The sequence below is a fragment of the Protobothrops mucrosquamatus genome, unplaced genomic scaffold (assembly GCF_001527695.2).
Source record: "Protobothrops mucrosquamatus isolate PMUCROS unplaced genomic scaffold, P.Mucros_1.0 scaffold3035, whole genome shotgun sequence".
In the NCBI taxonomy this organism is placed as follows: Eukaryota; Metazoa; Chordata; class Lepidosauria; order Squamata; family Viperidae; genus Protobothrops; species Protobothrops mucrosquamatus.
In genome coordinates, this window is record NW_015389049.1 from 122,481 (window position 1) to 142,218 (window position 19,738).

The window sequence follows — 19,738 nt, forward strand, 5'->3', positions numbered from 1 at the left end:
CCACCTTTAAAGCGCTCCATGGCATTGGACCTGGTTACCTCCGAGACCGCCTTCTGCCACAGATTCCCTCCCACAGACCGGTACGCTCCCACAGAGTGGGCCTCCTCAGGGTGCCGTCGGCCAAGCAATGTAGGCTGGCGACCCCCAGGGGGAGGGCCTTCTCTGTGGGTGCCCCCACCCTCTGGAACGAACTCCCCCCTGAGATCCGGATGATTCCGGATCTCCTTACTTTCCGCCGCGCCCTCAAGACATGGCTTTTCCAGCAAGCGGGCCTGACCTAGGGAGGATTTTAGGTAGGGATTTTAGGTAGGGACGTTTTTAAAAAGTAATTTTAATGGGAACACAGCAATCAATATTTGGCTTTTAATTAGGTTTTAGTGGGGTTATTTTGTGCATTTTTGTATGATTTTCTTTGTATCCTGTATATTGTATTTGTGTTTTTAATATGCTGTGAACCGCCCTGAGTCCTACGGGAGAAGGGCGGTATACAAATTAAATTAACCTTAACCTTAACCTTAACCTTTGGGGCAGCCCCTGAGATATCGGAAGGCTGCTATCATGTCCCCCCTCGTCCTTCTCTTCGTTAAACTAGACATACCCAATTCCAGCAACCGTTCCTTATATGTTTTAGCCTCCAGTCCCCTAATCATCTTTGTTGCTCTTCTCTGTACTCTTTCTAGAGTATCAACATCTTTTTTACATCGTGTTAAAAAAAAAGATTTGTGTGTGTGTGTGTGTGTGTGTGTGTTGGGATCAACAAAAAAAAAGTGTCAAGAAAGGGGGGGGAAAGCATGCTTCTGAAAACTCCTTGCAAATGGCCAAGAGTACTGTTTTAGAAAAGAGTTGACAACAGTAGAATTTGCATTTTGGAAGGCTGCATCAGAGAATGTATATGTCAAGACATGAAATCAGAATGATTAAGATATTTTAAAAAATGGTTGCAGGTTTTTTCCCCTCCGTTCTTTAATATCTACCTGTATTTTCCCAAGAATAATTCTAAATTAATGGGATGACAGTCCCTTAGGTGCAGATCAATGGAATTTTGGAGTATGGAGTTTCTGTAGATTATACGTCTTGCGAACTTAAGCAGTTGCAAAAGGTCCTAAACTATAATACCATCTGAAAGGGGACAAGATGTAAAATGAGCCACCTTTCTCAGTGTTTCTCAACCTTGGCAACTTTACAATGTGTGGACTTCAACTCCCAGAATTCTCCAGCTAGTGTTGCTAGCTGGAGAATTTTGGGAGTTGAAGTCCACACATTGTAAAGTTGCCAAGGTTGAGAAACACTGTAAAGGGTCTAAACCCAATCTTAATTAGAGTGGGACAAAAATAAATGAATGGAGTCTTTAAATCTTATATGGATAAATTACCAGTAGATCATCACGAAAGTGAAGAAATGCTATCTTCACTTTCTGAATGGTCTACTGGTAAACTTCCCTGAGGAGTCTTCAACAAGGCGTGGCCATTGTATTTTAATTTTATTCACGTCAGAGATTTGATGTGAGTTCAGAATTTGCATCAATATTAGATGCAAATATTCCACTATGCCAGGGGTAGGCAACTTTGGCTCTTTTAAGACTTGTGGACTTCAACTCCCAGAATTCCTGAGCCATCCATGCTGAGGGGAAAGGGAGAAGTTTCCAAGCTGAGCCATGCTGGCTCTCAGGAATTCTGGGAGTTGAAGTCCACGAGTCATAAACGAGCCAAGGTTGCCTACCCCTGGACTAGACCATGGACATGACATAAACATGGTGTAGTAATTAAGGATTGGACCAAGAGTAGGGAGAACTTGGTTCACTTCAACAATCACCCATTGAAGTTCATTGGGTGCTTCCTCATGGCAATATAACTGAAATGGAGGAAAAAATGCTAGGGAATTCTGGGAGCCGAAGTCATTCATCTTCAAGGAACCAAGGTTGAAAAACACTGCTCTACATTAATATGTATTTTCAGATTCTGGGACAGTGTTTGGCCTTGACTGGGCAATCAGGCTCCACTATGTTTGCAAAGGTCTTACAGCGGTGCTTAACAAATTTCTAAACCCTTCTGAATTTTCAATATTGCCACACAGATATCACCTACAACGTCATCAGTATTCTGCACAAGTCTTAAAACTAGATAAAGAAACTCGATTAAACATAGGCGTCAAAAACATTATTTTTCCTTCCATTCAATTATGTCCAAATCTCAAATCCCGGAAATTTTCTTATCAATGAAAATCTTATAGTTGTTCATTTATTTATTGTAGAAAATGATACTTAGCTTGTCTGGGAAAAGGTCAATGTGGAAGAGAGACATATTTATATTTATATAAATTTAATACAATCTAAATATTTTAAACGTTAAGTATTACTCTTGGATTTTGTTTTAAGGTGGAGACACTACAATGAAGAAGGACATACATTCAATTTTGTAGCTACTAAGATTGTTGGTTGAGCAGGCACAAAAACAGCCAGGGAAGTGATTGAAGCCTGGGAAACAGGTCAATTAAGAGGAGTGCTTATTTACCACTAGCTTATCAAGTACTTAGGAGCCGAGGGCTTGACAGTACAAGGAAAGGACAGGCAGCAACTTAATAGCCAGCCATCAACACCCCAATCAACATCTAAAAAGCCACATACAACAGGCACCATATAAATAACACAGAGAGAATAACCCAAAGTACACACACTGCTAGAGAGAAGTTGGATCCTGCAACATTATCTGGGACATGTAGATTCGCCTTCATTCATGACTATTCCTTCTCAACTGAAGTCTGGTAATGATCAGGCTGACCTGTTCGTTTCATTTCATCTCTTAGTATACAAACAGATATATCTGAAATCAACCAGCCAATCAACCTGTCAACCAGCATTTCTCTCTTGGACCCATCAAATTTCAGGCTGGAGTCTACAAATGTTCTCTTTCTATCATGCATCTAGTTGCACTTTTTCTGGGAATTATTTATGTTTATGATTAGCATCATCCTATCTCTGTGTGCATTTGTGTATGTGTGCCTGAAACGAGCTGCATATTCACTGCAAAAGTTCTTCGCAGCTCCCTGAAAAATGAGCAGATTGAAGAAAGATTGGTTTGCATTTATAGTCTCTGCAGTCTCTCTGATTAATCCTGTTGAACATTTACAGTATCACAGGATGTCTCCTTTGAATGTCAAGATTAAGAACATAATCCTCTAAAATTTGGCTAGCCGGCAAACTTGTGACATTTGCATTTAACTCTTCCAATGTTCATTCTTTTCCTTATACTTCACACCCTTCCCTGTACCTCTTTTCTCAAGAATGAGGCAGGCCTTTTCGACTCGCCCAGATATGAAAATCTGCTTCTCACAAACATTCCCAAGGAGACACAACCTCACATATTCTTTAAAATGTGTTCCTACCAAGGCCATTTTATAATGTCTAGGTAAGACCACACTTGGAATACTGCATCCAGTTTTGGTCACCACAATATAAAAAAGATGTTGGGACTCTAGAAAGAGTGCAGAGAAGAACACCAAAGATGATCAAGGGACTGGAGGCTAAAACATACAAGGAACAGTTGCTGGAATTGGGTATGTCTCGTTTAATGAAGAGAAGGACGTGGGGTGACATGATAGCAGTCTTCCAATATCTCAAGAGGTTGCCACAAAGAAGAGGGAGTCAAGCTATTCTCCAAAGCACCTGAGGGCAGGACAAGAAGCAATGGATGGAAACTAAGGAGAGAAGCAACCTAGAACTAAGGAGGAATTTCCTGACGATGAGAACAATTAATCAGTGGAACAACTTGCCTCCAAAAGTTGTGAATGCTCCAACACTGGAAGTTGTTAAGAAGAGTCTGGACAACCATTTGTCTAAAATGGCAGGGGGGGTCAGACTAGGTGACCTGCAAGGTCCCTTCCAACTCTATTATACTGTTAAACGTGGAAGAGAAAATATCCCAGAGCATGAGACAAGACATTGCTCACTTTTTAAAAGCCAACTTGGAAGGGATGTCTAACTGAATTGAATTAAAAGATTTCTTTTAAAAAAAGAAGATAAAATAAGATAAAATAAGCTGTGCTTTTCTGCACTCATATATCCTGTTAAAACATGTAAATTTTAATTATCAAATGTGTTTCTGGTGAGGTGAGATTATTTTGGTGTCCTGGCCTGACTATTTAGTAAGTCATCAAAGGATCTTGGTAGGTCATCAAAATATCAATCTTTCTCTGCTTGCTTTGGTGGCACATATCCTAAAATTAGAATGACACAGGGAAGATTAGCACGGTCTCCATTCCAGGATGCAACTCCAAATTCATTAAACATGACGTATTTAAATGGGGAAAAATAAATCAAGAAATAATGGAGCCTTTACGATGTGTTCGGGTTTTTGCTTATCAATACATCATTCTTTCTCCATTGTCTTCCCCCGCACCCTATTTTTTCTTTTTATATAGTTATTTATTCTACGTTTTGAAATGTTTTAAATCAATACTTTCTGAATTTCACTCCATTCTTTATGCACGAAGTAAAATACTATTCTTCATTGTAAAAATCCAATCTGTACTGATCTAGGGTCTTTGCTTATACTGGCAGAATCCAAGAACAAATTGAAGTGTAAAAATAATCCCTTCAGAGGGGAAAAAAAAAATTCCCACTAGAGGTTACCATCTGATATCCTGGACACAAGGTTAATTAATGTAATTTAACACGCATCAAGGGAACTTGCAATCCAGGGAAATTAAACAACTGCAAGATCATCAACCTGAGTTTTTTTTCTGACTTCTCTTTTACAATAATAAAGGAAGAACAGATCCCATTACCTTCTGCTAGTAAAGATTCCTCTCTCTCTCTTTTTCGGAATCAGCACATATTCAAGTTTTCCTCCTGATATCAGGCAGTTTATTCCAGCATTTCAAAGGTGAGGTTAGGACCAAGCTATTTGCCTTTTTTTCAAATGTCTATTCCATTTTACAAATACACTGTAAACAACCTCTTTGTTCCTGCGTTATTCCATGGTAGCGTTGACTGAATTTGTTTGACCTGCAACAGTCTGTCTTCTACCGCTTTCTGCAGTTCAGCGTGACAGTATAATGGCCATCGCTATTTTCTCTAACAATAATACTGAAACGTTAATTTAAAATATGTTCGTTTTCCATTTAAAATGGGCATCCCAATTTGCGCAGGTCTTTCCTTATTTGTCTGACTGATAGGAATTCACCAAGGGCATGTATGCAAAACAAGTTCCTAAAGAGCAAATGAAGACTTCCCTTCAAAATTGCTGAGATTAAATACAATATTCCATGAGTTAGGATCGAAGATTACCGCAGATGGGGACTGCAGCCAAGAAATTAAAAGACACTTGCTCCTGGGGAGGAAAGCTATGGCAAATCTAGACAGCATAAAAAGCAGAGACATCATCCTGCCAACAAAAGTATATATAGTCAAGGCCATGGTTTTCCCAGTTGCAATGTATGGCTGTGAAAGCTGGATCATAAGAAAGGCTGAGTGCCAAAGAATTGAGGCCTTTGAACTCTGGTGCTGGAGAAGACTCCTGCGAGTCCCCTGGACTGCAAGATGATCAAACCAGTCAGTCCTAGAGGAGATCAACCGTGACTGCTCTTTAGAAGGCCAGATCCTGAAGTGGAAGCTCAAGTCCTTTGGCCACCTAATGAGAAGGAAGGACTCACTGGAGAAGAGCCTAATGCTGGGAAAGATTGAGGGCAATAGAAGAAGGGGACGACAGAGAATGAGGTGGCTGTATGGAGTCACTGAAGCAGTAGGCGTGAGCTTAAATGGACTCCAGAAGATGGTAGAAGACAGGAAGGCCTGGAGAAATGCTGTCCATGGGGTCGTGATGGGTCGGACACAACTTCGCAACTAACAACAACAACAATGAGTTAGGAAAGAGCTATATACTGGAAGGATTATAAGGAAAGAACTATATATTGGAAGGGCTAGGAGACAAAGGACTACAGTGAATTGGCTGGAATTCAAGCACTCCAAAGAACAGTTCCACGTCATGAAGTCACAGAAGGAGCAGCATCTGGACTAATCTTCCTACACAGAAAGCTGCATACACGTAACATTCCGGAAGTGGGAGGACTAGTTGAGCTTGATTATTGGAGACTTTTTATTGGTACCAACAGAAAAGAGTATTTGTCGCTCAGTGTTGAACGGTGGGGCCCTTAGTGCTCTCTGAGCTTGACTGTTTTCTTCCATATGTTTCATCAGAAAGCTAGATAACATCATCAGTGCAATAGTTACCTAGTTTGGTGATGAAATGTCTGTAAGGAAACAACCAAGCTCAGGAAGCACCAAGGAACTATTATTGGTGACATTATAGTGACTTCTTATTGGTGACACATGCATGCACAAATATTTTTTTTTCCCTATTTCAAACCGGGATCAGTGGAAAACAAGGAGCCAGATTGGTATTAAACACAATAGCAATAGCAGAATTCTTATACCCACTTCACAGTGCTTTACAGCCCTCTCTAAGTGGTTTACAGAGTCAGCATCTCACCCCCAACAATCTGGGTCCTCGTTTTACCAACCTCAGAAGGATGGAAGGCTGAGTAAACCTTGAGCTGGTGAGAATCGAACTTCCGAACTGCAGGCAGCTAGCAGTCAGCAGAAGTAGCCTGCAGTACTGCATTCTAACCACTGCACCAGCACGGCTCAATAATCATCATAGATAGCAATGAAAAACATGAATATAAATGACAAGAGGAAGTGTCAGGTCCCCACAGAAATGTATCACTATTTTATATAACTTATACATGCTTCTATAACCATTTTGGGGGGCCTGCCATTCTGTTGGGAGGGAGCATTCTGTTTTGGGGACATACAATATGCTTTGCTTGCTTTATGCCACACTGCCCATTCCCCAGGGGAAGGAATGCGGCCAAATACCATCACCCTTATCTGGAAGACGGTTTGCGCATGGAACCGGAGGGAAACGAAACCCAGAAAGACCTTGAAGAGCGTGCCAAAGGAGCGAGTTACCAAAACAATATATCACCTGTGGATTGGCCGAGATTCAAATGGACAGTGGGACCCTGGGGGGAGGAATAACGAATACTGCTTTTAATATACTGCTTGTGCGGGTTTTTCCCTCAGACCTTGCTTTGCTTCCTTGCTATCACTAACTCCTAATAAAAGTTCCTTTTGAGACAATGCAACCAATTTTGGTCTCCACACTATAAAAAAAGATGTTGAGACTCTATAAAAGGTGCAGAGAAGAGCAACAAAGATTATCAGGGGGCTGGAGGCTCAAACATAGGAAGAGCGGTTGCAAGAACTGGGCATGGCTAGTCTAGTGAAGAGAAGGACCAGGGGAGACATGATAGCAGTATTCCAATATTTGAGGGGCTGTCACAGAGAGGAGGGGATCAGCCTGTTTTCCAAAGCACCTGAAGGCCAGGCAAGGAACAACAGATGGAAGCTGATCAAGGAGAAATTCAACCTAGAGATAAGTAGAAATTTTCTGTCAGTGAGAACAAATCAACCCATGGAACAGATTGCCTTCAGATGTTGTGGGAGTTTCATCATTGGAAGAGACTGGACTGCCATCTGTCAGAAGTGGTGTAGGGTTTCCTGGTTGGGCGGGGGGCTGGACTAGATGACCTACAAGGTTCCTTCCAACTCTGTTGTTCTGATTCTGAAACATAATGATATCACAGCCTGGATAAGCTTATGCAAATGTCAAAGCCAAGTACAACTTCAATCTCGTCTTCAAGATCAACAAAATCCTTGATTGTTAAAAGTGACATAGATGTCATCGTTCATAAAGCTGACACACAGACCGGGCACGATATCTCTGACTGAATGTCAAAGCAGAAATCCTAAGGAAGAAAATGGCTCCAAAACTGGAACATGATTGCTATTCCCATAGACTAAATACTGAGTTTGACCAAGTTTGAAGCAACCTCTGATCATGAGTTGGAAAAAAGAAGCAGCCAAATTAAAAAAAAAGGGGGGGAGAACATGTCACTAAAGTGGCCAATCCATGACAAAGAGAATATCTTATGAACTATATCATTCCTGCACAAAGCTTTATTCTTAATTCCTTATTTTATTTTTTTTTACAACAGCCAAGGGCTGAATAAATCAAAAATTTCTCGTTCCCTGAATAACATTCGGACAACAAGGAATTCTGGAAGTTTTTCCTTTCCTATTTATCAGGAGAGTGACATAAATTACAGTACAAATGAGCACCGGTGTTTTTAGTTGCTGTCCTTTTGTTGTTGTTGTTGTTGTTTAAAAAGAATGAAATATTGTTGCTGCCATCTTTGCAGCAAATAAATAAATAAATCCCCCTCCCCCCCCCACACACACATTTACTACCTGCCTAATATTTGGATGTCATTATCCTTGAATTGATTCCTTGTTATGCACCTTCTGCAAAGATGTGTTATAAATAGCGACAACGGCAGGCTGAATTTCTAGCAGGGAGAAAGGAAACAGCAAAAACACGGCTGGCATCCTCAGAGACCCCGTTTTTTCAAAATGGGTGTGCCAGCATTGTAGACTGGAGAGAAACAATTCCAGGCCACAAGAATAAATGTCCAGCCTTCTCTTTCTTCACCCACAGGCAGAAAATATACATTTTAATCAACAAGAAAGCCAGATTTGTAAGATGTCCAATCAGCCACCATTGCTGCCCAACGTTTGGGGTTATTACACGCATTCGTATCTAACCTGTTACTAACCTCAGTATGCACCGCAACTCTCTTCATGTAAACTGTTTAAGAGAACTAATGTCTATGATTTATGGAAGAGAGATTAGGATTGCCAGTGAAAATGACTCACGATATCAAGTGAGTTTACATAAGTAGGCCTTTATTTATGGGAACAATGATCAAAAGAATGTACGGCAAAATCCTGCTTTGGTACATTTTTAAACTTGCAGGAATGTTTGCCAAAGAGAAATGAAATTAATGTGGGTTTATTTTTGGTTGTTTTTTTTTTGAACCTGGAAAAGGTTAATGCAGTAAGTTTCCTTTGAAACCTACCACAGATGGTCCTCAATGTACAATCACAGTTGAGGCCAAAATTTACGTTGCAAAGTGACTGCGGTTGTTAAATTAGTAACATGGCGGTTAAGTGAATCTGGCTTCTGAGGATAATAATAATAATAATAATAATAATAATAATAATAATAATAATAATAATAATAGTAGTAGTAGTAGTAGTAGTAGTAGTAGTAATAGTAATAGTAATAGTAATAGTAGTAGTAATAATATATTATTATTATTATTATTATTATTATTATTATTATTATTATTATTATTATTATTATTATTATTATTATTATTATTAGTTGGAAGGGACCTTGGAGGTCATCTAGTCCAACCCCCTGCTCAGGCAGGAAACCCTATACCATTTCAGGCAAATGGCTGTCCAGTCTCTTCTTAAAAACTTCCAGTGTTGGAGTATTCACCACTTCTGGAGGCAGGTTGTTCCACTGGTTAATTGTTCTAACTGTCAGGAAGTTTCTCCTTAGTTCTAGGTTGCTTCTCTCCTTGATACGTTTCCATCCGTTGCTTCTTGTCCTGCCTTCAGGCGCCTTGGAGAATAGCTTGACTCCCTCTTCTTTGTGGCAGCCCCTGAGATACTGGAACACTGCTATCCTGTCCCCCCTCATCCTTCTCTTCGTTAAACTAGACATACCCAATTCCAGCAGCCGTTCCTTATATGTTTTAGCCTCCAGTCCCTTGATCATCTTTGTTGCTCTTCTCTGCACTCTTTCTAGAGTCTCAACATCTTTTTTACATCATGGTGACCAAAACTGGATGCAGTATTCCAAGTGTGGCCTTACCAAGGCATTATAAAGTGGTATTAATACTTCACGTGATCCTGATTCTATCCCTCTGTTAATGCAGCCTAGCACTGTGTTGGCCTTTTTGGCAGCTGCAGCAAATGGCTGGCTCATATTTAAGTGATTGTCCACTAGGACTCCGAGGTCCCTCTCACAGTTACTACTATTGAGCAAGGTACCCCCTATATTATACCTGTACATTTGGTTTTTCTTGCCTAAATATAGAACCTTACTTTTTGCACGACAGCCGTCATCGATGTGAATCAGTGCCCATCACACGCTATTAAATACTAATTGTCTTGGAATTCTGCAACATGACATATTATGAGGAGAAAGGAGACAACCTTGCGTAGGTCCTTCGTAATGGACTCCAGAGCCCAGCCAACATTTTTGCATTTATTTTACTTTACTTTTTAAATCTAAGACAGTGAGAAAGTTGTTAAGTGGGTTTGGCCCCATTTTACGACTTTTCTCGCCACATTTGTTAAGTGAATCATTACAGTTGTTAAATTAGTAACACGGTTGTTAAGTCCATCTGGCTTCCCCATTGACTTTGCTTGTCAGAAGGTCACAAAATGGCATCACATGACAACCGTGTCAGCTGGAGATGCTGAAAAGGTCCAAAGTGTGAAAAAATGGCGATAAGTCACTTTTTTCCCCAGTGCCGTTGTAACTATGTTGTAACAGCTTAAAAACAGCAACTGGGAGAGGGACCTTGGAGTCCCAGTGGATGATTACAACTATGAGCCAGCAGTGTGCAGCAGCAACCAAAAAAGCTAATACAATCCTGGATTGTATAAACAGAGGCATAGAATCAAGATCACACAAAGTACTAGTACCGCTTTACAAAGCCCTAGTAAGACCACACCTGGAATACTGCAGCCAATTCTGGTCACCATATCACAAAAAAGATGTTGAGAGTTTGGAAAAAAAAAATTCAGAGAAGAGCAACTAGGATGATCAAAGACCTGGAGACTAAAATATATGAAGAACGGCTGCGGGACTTGGGTTTGGCTAGTCTAAAGAAAAGAAGAAATAAGGGAGACATGATAGCAGTATTCCAGTATCTGAGACTGCCACAAAGAAGAGGGGGTCACATTATTCAACAGAGCACCAGAGGGCAGGACGAGAAACAATGGTTGGAAACTGATCAAGGAGAGAAGCAACTTGGATCTAAGGAAAAACTTCCTGACAGTGAGGACAATCAACCAATGGAACAGCTTACCCCTAGAAATTGTGGGCACTCCATCACAGGAGATCTTTAAGAAGAGACTAGACATTCACCTATCTGAGATGGTGTAGGTTCTCCTGCTTAAGCGGGAGGTTGGACTAGAAGACCTTCAAGGTCCCTTCCAGCTCTATTCTACTCTACTCTACTCTACTCTACTCTACTCTACTCTACTCTACTCTACTCTACTCTACTCTACTCTACTCTACTCTACTCTACTCTACTCTATTCCATTCCATTCCATTCCATTCTATTCTACAAATGGTCACTAAACAAACCATTGTAAGTCGAGAACTACCTGTATTGAAAAAAAAATTGGCTCATTGCAATAAGACCAACAAAGTTGTTAGCCTTTGTCTATCAGCCCAATACTACAACACAAAAACAAACTGCAAAACAACCAAGGACATCTAATGAATGGAAGCAAAAATCAGTGCATTCTGACCTCAAAGAAGAAGTTACAGTGTGTGACCAATGAAATAAACTTGATCCCTGGAAACCTAATGTATCCTTTATATAATCTGGTTGGTTGGCCATTATTTACCAGGCATACATTGACGGATGTGTTTACACAAACTTCTGGATTCCCTGGGCAGTTTTCTCTGCCTCTACCAGATAATTACGGAGCGGCGTTGTTGGAAGATATGTTCCGATGACAATGACATGATTAGTAATCAGGATATGCAGTCTCTTTATAGCACTGTAATTCCTGCTAAGGCGTATGGAAGTACCAAGGAAACCGTGAAGTAGAGAGCGAGAAAGGAGAAGAAGGAGAAGAACCAGCTGAATAAGAATCCACTTAGGAAGGAAAAAGTTAATCCAACTTACTCTCTGTTACTCACTGCATTTTTTTTAACAAAATTGTATTAAATTTATATAGGTGAGGAAAAATAGGAACAATACAGGTATGGTAAAGGGAGGGATGGAGGGAAAGGGGAAGGGGAAGGGAATAAGGAATTAGGGTAAAATAAGGATAGGTACAATCACATATTTCAATAAACAAGCTACCGTCCGGATTAGAATAATGAGTAAATATCATATTCAATCATTTTTACCAAAGCTTAGACTGTAACATATTAAAAACAAATAGTAAACAAATACGTTGATCTATTAAGTAAACACTACTAATAAAATCTCAAAAAATCCTAACAATCAAAATAACAAATGAAAATCAGTAAATCAGGAAAAATAATCATATCATCCAAATGTTAGTTAGAACTCGATTAAAAATCAGTCATCTATTCTAGAATATCGAATCCTTCAAGTTCTAACGTGTCTCTAATCACTGATAAATTTTTTCCCAAGTTCTAAAATAAATTGAATCATCTTTTTTTCTTTCATTTCTAATGTTAGTCTATCCATTTCTGCACACTCTAAAATTTTAGTAATTATAATCTGGTCAGATAGGTCAGCGTAAGTCTGAAATTACATATTAAAATACTTTATCTGGTGGCTACTTCTCAGCAGATGGGTCAAGGGAAAAGAGATGAAAATTTGGGTTAGGCCCTTGCCACAATTAAAATTGAGTCATAAACGTGTCCTAAACAGATTAGTGATGCAATGATACACTTTACCAAGTGTTTGCAGAACTTCATGGACACAAATGCAATCTCAGATCCTCAACTAAAACATCATCAGCTAAAAAAATCTCTCTTTACAGATGGATAACCAACGTTAACCCATACTTCCTCCAAATTTGGTATGAAATCATAGACTTTTCTAAAACTTATTCCGAAGTTCTACAGAAGCAAAAATTACTCCTCTGACGTGTACGAACGAAAATAAAAATAAAAATATAAGAAAAAACGAGAATGGTTTTCTTATTAGTCTCCTTTCCCAGGATCTAGTCCATTCTCAGAATGAGGTCAACTATATTCTAGCCCATGTTGCCTGATGTAAGAGACTAGGTCTATACGTGAAGGTCCATATGACTGAATAAAGACTCCTAAATTAATTTTGAAAGGATAATTATACACAATTCTGGTCTATGGTATCAACTATCACATTAAATGCTGACCGAGTCAGTGGGAGATAGATGGTGCTTTAATCAGAGCAATCTGATCAATCAATAAAGCAAGATCAATATGGGTTGCCCAGCATGACTTCCACTTATGGAAACATGAGTAAATGAAAGAATGAAATTTAATACAACAAAGATGATCAGGGGACTGGAGGCTAAAACATATACGGAATGGTTGCTGGAATTGGGTATGTCTAGTGTCATGGTTCCGACAGATGAAACTATTCAAAAGAACTTTGAGGCATTGTTTACCTTAAAGAATCTTTTATTCGAGAAACAAAGTATCGGCACTACATAGTCGAAACCAAAAACTAAATTCCCCTCCCCTGGATACAAAGTAACAACGCAAAATTCCCTACTCCAATAAACAGTCATAAATCACATTCCCCAATTAGCTTGAAGCGTGGGCTTTCTCCCCAGCTCTCCAGTCCGCCAAAATTCTATCAACTCTGGGCTCAATGACCTTGGGTTCCCACGGCTGAGTTATTATTGTTATGACTAGCTGGACTCTCATCCACATTCCCCCTCCCAGCATTAACTAACCCTAAAAGCAATAGTGAAAAAATGGCTGCATTTCCATCTGTTGTCAAAGCAAGAACATCCGATGTTAACAGCGTTGACATCTAGTTTAATGAAAAGAAGGACCAGGGTGACATGATAGCAGTGTCCCAATATCTCAGGGGTTGCCACAAAGAAGAGGGAGTCAAATTATTCTCCAAAGCGCCTGAAGGCAGGACAAGAAGCAACGGATGGAAACTAACCAAAGAGAGAAGCAACCTAGAACTAAGGAGAAATTTCCTGACAGTGAGAACAATTAATCAGTGGAACAACCTGCCTCCAGAAGTTGTGGATGCTCCAACACTGGAAGTTTTTAAGAAGAGATTGGACAACATTTGTCTGAAATGGTATCAAATTTCCTGCATGAGTAGGGGTTGGACTAGAAGACCTCCAAGGTCCCTTCCTATTCTATTCTATTCTATTCTATTCTATTCTATTCTATTCTATATTCCAATATCCCATCCCATCCCATCCCATCCCATTCCATTCCATTCCATTCTATTCTATTTTAGGAAATCGATGTCAGGAGTGAAAGATCAGGTCCACATGTGAAATTCAAAATTAAACTGATTTATCGCTAAACGGCTTATGCACAGGAACCTTCTCAACTACCAGTTAGCACTTGCTTGGAGTTAGTCCTGCCCACTAGCAGTTTGGAAGCATGCAAATGTGAGTAGAAAAATAGGGACCACTTTGGCAGGAAGGTAACCACGTTCCGTGCACCTTGGTATATAATCAGGCTGACCATAGAAAGATTCTTCGGGCAACACTGTCTCCCTTAGCTACAAAACAAAGATAATAATAATAATAATAATAATAATAATAATAATAATAATAATAATAATAATAATAATAATAATAATAATAAGTCAGTTAATTAGTTAGTTAGATAGATCAGGGCTTTTCAACCAGTGGTACATTGTGGTACATTGGCACCTGGAAGGTGGTACGCGACCATTCTCTAAAAGTGGTAGCGGGGGAGGGGAATGAGCTGAACCGGTGGCAGCACCACACAAGCCAGAGTGAGAGATGGCTGGAGCTGCAGGGCTGTCAGGGCTCAGCGGAAGCACCAGGATCAGTGCCGCTTTCCAGCTGATCAGCGCTTCTTCGGGACTGTCAGGGCTCAGTGGAAGTGCCAGGATCAGTGCCAGGCTCCAGCTGGAGCTCGGCGCTGATCCTGGTGCTTCTGCTGAGCCCTGAAGAAGCGCCAATCAACTGGAATGTTGCAGCATCTCCAGGGTCTTGTGATTTACATTCTATAGACAGACAGACAGACAGACAGACAGACAGACAGACAGACAGACAGACAGACAGACAGACAGACAGACAGACAGACATTGAATCAAGTACTATATTTGTATCAAGTATTGGAAGACGCCTATTCATCTCTAAACGAATCAGACTTGGTTTCTGTTTTGATTTATGATAGTTCCCAAAACAACAAGAAATGAGAAACAGTTCCTTTATTTTCATGAAAAACCATTATTTCCTTTGAAGAAAACAATGTACAGATTAATTCAAAGAGTAATTAACTTTTTTCAGCCAACTACATATGTAACTTGAAATTGTATCCCAGGTGCCACATTTGGGTAACTTTGAGAATTACAGAGCATACAAAGCATCCCTGAAAACATCACTTGATACCTTCAAAGAATTCTTTTTTTCCCTAACGAAGCAGAACATCTGCAGTGACTTGCAATTCAAAGTGAAATGCTTTGTGGAGATTGGATCTTACTGAATCAATGAGTGCTTTGTACATTTCACAACTGCCTGGGGGAAAAAAAATAGTCCCACGTCTAAATATTTAAGCCTGGTCCTCATAAATGAAAATGAGTCTATTGTCACATCTCAAGAGGCAACTGGACTTTCTTGTTTTCTTTGAAGATGTTTCCACTTCTCATCCAAGAAGCTTCTTCAGCTCTGACTCTGACAGGAAAGATTTATATGCCTTGCAGACAGCTGGTCATTTGCATTCTTTTAGAGGAAGGGTCTTCAAACCTGGCCCTTTTATGACTTGTGGACTTCAACTCCCAGAATTCCTCAGCCAGGCATGCTGGCTGAGAAATTCTGGGAGTTGAAGTCCACAAGTCATAAAAGGGCCAAGTTTGAAGACCCCTGTTTTAGAGAGTTGTTGAGGCCACCTGGAGGCCTATCTGGGTCCACAAGATCACCTGAGTGGTGCAAATGGGTGTGGAGCCTTCTTGGAACTGATGAAAGGACTGCTTTGTAGACTGGAGATAGATGATGTCATATACCTCCCCCTCTGTTGAGAGAGGGCTGTTCAATGTTGATGGCCTCTTTGAGGACATCACTTAGTTGGCTTTCATAGCTAAGGCAGGATTAGAACTCACACTCTCCTGGTGATTCATGCTTTAATCACTGGCTCAAACTGGCTCTAATTCTGTAAGATAATGCATTTGTCACATTATAGAAATCTTAATGAGACCCCAACCTAATATATTAATCAACAGTGGAAAGAACTGTGAACACTTACGAAGCCTGTTTGCTTATAAAATGATGCTTCTCATGCTATTTGCATCTTCTGCCACATAGCTCTATACAGTGTCATACATCAGCAAGGCAGACTTCCCCTAGACAGTTGCACTATCAAATCGGAATAAATAGATACTGCAGAATGCTCAATCAAGCTCACCATTCAACCTAGCGCATTCAAAGCTGCCAGTTAAACACACACAAAGAAATCGAAGATGATTAGGAGGCTGGAGGCTAAAACTTATGAAGAATGGTTTCAGGAATTGAGTCTGTCTAGTTTAGTGAAAAGAAGGACTGGGGTGACACGATAGCAGTGTTCCAATGTTTGAGGGGCTGCCCCAAAGAAGAGGGAGTCAAGCTATTCTCCAAAGCGCCTGAAGGCAGGACAAGAAGCAACGGATGGAAACCAATCAAGGAGAGAAACAACCTGAAATTAAGAAGGAATTTCCTGACAATGAGAACAATTAGTCAGTGGAATAGGTTGCCTTCAGAGGTTGTGAGTGCTCCATCAATGGAGGTCTTTAAGAAGAGCCTGGACAGTGATTTGTCTGAAATGGTATAGGGTCTCCTGCTTGAACAGGGAGTTGGACTAGAAGACCTCCATGGTCTGTTCCAACTGTGTTATTCTGTAAAGTCCACCAGGATGGGAGAGAAAAACTAACTAGGGAAAAACTCATAAGCATGGTTGAGTAGCACAGCAAACTGTGGCACATCAAACAGTTGTCATGTTGTTGTTGTGTTCCTTGCATGGAGTAAGGACACTCCCTTTGTTGAAATGTGCAGAGCACATCGTTCAGAATTTAAGTCTAATGACTTCACAAGAAGGGGGTGTACTTCATAATGCCCTCGTGCAAATGACCTGATTACTCAACAACGTGCATGACACCACAATATACAAGTCACACCATCTGTGGGTATTCTCATTGGCCCCTTGCCTGGGTCGCAAAGGACCCCTCATGATGTAACAAAGTTCCCCTTTTTCTGACGCTGCAGAAAAAGAGAGACAGCTACACAACTCAAAGGCCTCCTTTGGTTTTGGGAAAGACTAGACTAGACTAGACTAGACTAGACTAGACTAGACTAGACTAGACTAGAATAGAATAGGAAGGGACCTTGGAGGTCTTCTAGTCCAGCCCCCTGCTCAAGCAGGAGAACCTATACCATCTCAGACAGGTGAATGTCTAGCCTCTTCTTAAAAATCTCCAGTGATAGAGCGCCCACGATTTCTGGTGGTAAGCTGTTCCACTGGTTGATTGTCCTAACTGTCAGGAAGTTTCTCCTTAATTCCAGGTTGGCTGCAGTATTCCATATGAATAAACTATTGGAGAATCTTGAATAAAGCATTACCATTGTCAGCGTTCGAACAAAACATTTGCTTTGTTTCATTTTTTTCCCCTAAAAGTGTAAGACATTTTTGTAGGGCAAGAGAAGCAGGATGCAAGAATTGTGCAAGATCAGGACATTAGAAGGCACCATGTGGAGCTACAGAGCTAAAAAAAACAAAAACAGGTGTGTATGTGAGCTGGGAACGGTAAATGCATAAGCACAAAAACTGCATGGATAATGACAGCAAGCTATAATTGGCTGCCACGGATGGCCTAATCACAACGCTGTTAGCCTCGTTATTGAAAATAAAGACAAACACACTTTCAGCATTTTGAGCTGACTGTCAAATACAGCCCCCAAATAGACAGCAATATTGGGGCAATGATCAGAACAAAATCCAGATAGGAGTTTTCCATCTACTGTAGATAAGAAAAACCTCTTTCAAACAAACTCAATTTGGTTCAACAACAGTAGCAACAGCAACCACTCAAATTGCCGTGGCAGCTAACATATTAAAAGTACAAGCAAAGAAATTGGCTGAGAAGGAGGGGGGAAAAATGTTGCTGGTTCCTCAAAACTGGATAATTATTAGGAGTTGAAATGTTTTCTAGCACAAAATGGATCTCTCTGCTTGTGTTCAAGGGGAACCACACTGTTTTCCGGTATGCTAAAGGTCTGTTTTCCACAGGTAAATAACTATTAGCAATATTTTAGTTTTCCACACTCCTGTTTATTTGATTGGACATCAGATGGAGAGGACAACTATCTATAATCATGGATCTGTGACACTAACAATATTTGTGTAAATGGTTAGTAAAAAGCACAATGCATATCCTTCACATCTCTTTAGCCAATATTTTAGGGAATAGATCAGATGAACTGCAATCTAAGCCAGACCTCTCTGTAACAGATGGAAACTAACCAAAGATAGAAGCAACCTAGAACTAAGGAGAAATTTCCTGACAGAACAATTAACCAGTGGAACTCCTTGCCTCCAGAAGCAGTGAATGCTCCAACACTGGAAGTTTTTAAGAAAAGACTGGACAGCCATTTGTCTGAAATGATATAGGGTTTCCTGCCTGAGCAGGGGGTTAGACTTCCAACTTTATTATTATTATTATTAATCATCGCACAGTCAGCCAGATGTTCAGACTGGATTTGGCATTTTTGTCTACCTATCGAGTCCTCCCCAAGGACCTGGGATAGGCAGATGTGGATATTTGATGATGTTACAGATATCATCGCAGGATGGAGGGGGTTCCTAATAAGGCTGCCTTTTGCAATTGACTAATGGCAAATTTGTCAATGCCAATGGTGTCCAAGTGGTGCTCCAGTTTTTTTGGGATTGCACCCAAGACGCCTTCTACTATTGGTACTACCCTTGCTTGCCTTTTCCACAGTCTTTCTATTTCTATTTGTAGGTCTTTGTATTTTGTTATCTTCTCCAGTTCTTTCTCGTTTATTATTATTATTATTATTATTATTATTATTATTATTATTATTATTATTATTATTATTATTATTATTATTATTATTATTATTATTATTATTATTATTATTATTATTATTATTATTATTAGACAGCTATAGTCTGTCCCAGACCATTTTGTGTAAGTACACAGGATCTTGAGTGTACATTACTCAATATATCTTGAGTACATAGGATCCTCTGTAAGTATGGAACCTACTCCTAATATTTATAATTTTTCAACCTCTGTAACATGTATGACACTATAGATTGCTACCACTCAATAAGATCAAACACAGCGTCATCATTACCACTACTACCATTGGAAAGGGTGTAGAGAAGAGCAACAAGGATGATTAAGGAGCTGGAAGCTAAAACCTACGGAGAACAGTTGCAGGAATTGGGTATATATCTAGTCTAGTGAAAAGAAGGACTAGGGGAGATATGATAGCAGTGCTGCAATATTTGAGAGGCTGCCACAAAGAAGAGGGGGGGGTCAACCTATTCTCCAAAGTGCCTGAAGGCAGGATAAGAAGCAATGGATGGAAACTAATCAAGGGGAGAAGCAACCTAGAACTAAGGAGGAATTTCCTGTCCCATGAAAACTGAAGAGGTAATACTTATTAATGTTCTATTTGAATATATATCAGTTTGAAGCATTGTAACACTACTGCCTTTTCCAGAAATGATTTCTGAATACTAAAATAAACAAACAAACAAACAAACAAACAAATAAATAAATATCTGGCCTAATTAGCTTTGTGACCTAATTCAAGATGAGCCAGAAGCAATAAACAATCTGGGTTGAATTCTCTCTCTCTCTCTCTCTCTCTCTCTCTCTCTCTCTCTCTCTCTCTCTCTCT

At 40.0% G+C, this 19,738-nt stretch overlaps 1 protein-coding gene and 1 non-coding gene across 2 annotated transcripts in view; one reads left to right on the forward strand and one right to left on the reverse strand.

Annotated features, from left to right (window-relative positions):
- The window catches only part of LOC107296928, an 87,255-nt gene that overhangs the window by 60,896 nt on the left and 6,621 nt on the right, over positions 1-19,738 (reverse strand). The gene's annotated exons all lie outside the window — the stretch shown is intronic.
- On the forward strand, positions 4,193-4,296 carry LOC114923346. The gene has a single exon (XR_003810610.1). It is a non-coding gene; the product is annotated as a U6 spliceosomal RNA (small nuclear RNA).